The 2,440-nt window shown below is 32.3% G+C and overlaps 1 long non-coding RNA gene across 1 annotated transcript; it reads left to right on the top strand.

Annotated features, from left to right (window-relative positions):
* The first annotated feature begins 812 nt into the window (after window positions 1–812).
* Window positions 813–2,433, top strand: LOC120359993. The gene is made up of 2 exons (XR_005576691.1): window positions 813–1,300; window positions 2,128–2,433. It is a non-coding gene; the product is annotated as an uncharacterized LOC120359993 (long non-coding RNA).
* Window positions 2,434–2,440: the final 7 nt, after the last annotated feature.

The following is a 2,440-nucleotide window of genomic DNA, read 5'->3' as shown; positions in this document are numbered from 1 at the left end:
TTAATTAAAATTTTAACCCATATAATGTCCCAAAAATAAAAAGTTCTGTAAAATGTAAAGTATAAATGAGAGTGAAGACTCCGTGAATTGTAATGTTTAATGAATGGAGGCAATTTTAGCGTACATAATATTTATGTTTAAAAAAAATATTTATCTTTAAAAAAATATTTATCTTGAAAAATATGTTTAAAAAATTTAAACGTTAATACATTAAAATGTAAATTTTATTTTAGTTTTCAGAGGGTTCAGAACATAATAATGTAAAGTACACACAAGTATATATGTATATTGATACACATATATAGTGATTATAATAAAACGTAATAATATTTATTATTATTTTCACATTTTACATATGAAAGGACGAAAGATGGTCTACAGGACAAGAGTTATTAATGAACAATACTAATAAACATTATTACATTGCGTTATGAATACTATAAATATTAAATTATTATTATAGTTTAAAATTTTTTTTATTTTAATATTAAAAATGTAATGAAATTATAAAATATATTAAAAATATAAATGTTTCATAGCACACCAATTTCTTTTCCTATAGCATTAAACAATAATATATTCCGAGGCTATTATAATATTGAAAAACTAAAATTATTAACTATCGATTTAAAATTGTGTCTTTGACATAAAAGTAATTTCGTATTTTTATTATAATTTGTCACATAATTTTAATTAATAAATAAAATTCATGATTTTTTTTTAACTATTTAAAAAATTTTTTTATAATATAGAAATTGTTTATATGCTATTGAAAGATTAAATGATTTGCTATAATGTTTAATTTCTAATATAACATGTAAATTTGTATATTTTTCTGCAAACTTATATATACACATATATAACATGTATCCGACATCGAAAAGAATTCTGGAGCGCTCGGTCCATCGACATTATCGCGCGCGAGCGAGCGGAGGGAGTGAGAGGGAAAGACTAGCTCTAGTGCATGATCTTCGAAACGAGCCGAGGCGTGACACGGCGCGCGCGACGATTCGGTCAGCGCGACATGTTTCGTGGCCAGGCGAGCGCGCGGTCGCGGGAGAAACGCGCGCACGCACATGTCTCGGTATCACTGCGGAGATCGGAGAGAGGGAAGGAAAGTGATGGGGCGCAAAATTACGGTGAAGTTATAGTTGACATAAACATTTTAGTGTGTGTTTAAATGTCGTCAACCTAACCTAACCTGTCCCTGTCCAAAAGAGGATATAATGCAGAGGTGTAGGATACCTATAATGACAATATAATGTCGAAAGGTTTCTGTCATCACAGACTGTTTACAGTGGTAAGCTGTACTTTTATTAATCATTTACTGTCAGAGGCGTTTATCGTGAGCTGACTATCAACTCTTTCCAGGTACACATGTGTACCAGGTACACATATATACCATCTTGAAAGGTTAATTAATTATCAGAGGCGTTTATCGTGTGCTGACTATTATTAATTAAATATCAGAGGCGTTTATCGTGGGCTGATTATTTTTAATTAATTATCAGAGGCGTTTATCGTGTGCTGACTATTATTAATTAAATATCAGAGGCGTTTACCGTGGGCTGATTATTTTTAATTAATTATCAGAGGCGTTTATCGTGTGCTGACTATTATTAATTAAATATCAGAGGCGTTTACCGTGGGCTGATTATTTTTAATTAATTATCAGAGGCGTTTATCGTGTGCTGACTATTATTAATTAAATATCAGAGGCGTTTACCGTGGGCTGATTATTTTTAATTAATTATCAGAGGCGTTTACCGTGGGCTGACTATTATTAATGAAATATCAGAGGCGTTTGCCGTGTGCTGACTATTATTAATTAGATATCAGAGGCGTTTATCGTGGGCTGACTATTTTAAGTTTGTATTTGCCTATCTTATAGGCAAACATAAGCAAACGAGAATAGAGAAACTATGAAAAATTTTTGCGTTTCATAAAAATGGGCGATGGGAATGAAGGATTCATTCCATATTGCCTACAAAATATTGCCATATTCATGTTTGACATGAAAATATAATTTTAGTATTATGTATTATATACATCATTTTCTAATGAAATGGCAATAAATGTGCTAAACATTTAGTCTGACTAACGTCAATCTCTTTTTGTTACATGCAGCGAAAAGAGATAGCGTAGTGTCAAAGTGCAATGTATATTGCCAACACATTACGTCCTTATTCAACAGCAGAAACCCAACAGGTCGGACAAAAAATGTTTCGCATAAACTCATCCGCCTACAAAACGGCCCGAGCGTGCCTGTCGAAATATACGGTACTGAGTTGGGCAGTTTCGTTTGTTGAAAAGACAAGGATGAGTGCAGAACTCAAATGATAATGGATCTAAAAATATCGATATTATCGACATTTTTAGTTCCACTTAGTAGATGGCGCAGGACCGTCGGAGTTCGGCCGTCACTCCAGCATCGCCTTAA

Source organism: Solenopsis invicta, unplaced genomic scaffold (genome assembly GCF_016802725.1).
Source record: "Solenopsis invicta isolate M01_SB unplaced genomic scaffold, UNIL_Sinv_3.0 scaffold_568, whole genome shotgun sequence".
NCBI classification, from domain to species: Eukaryota; Metazoa; Arthropoda; class Insecta; order Hymenoptera; family Formicidae; genus Solenopsis; species Solenopsis invicta.
This window is presented reverse-complemented; position numbering and strand designations above follow the sequence as displayed.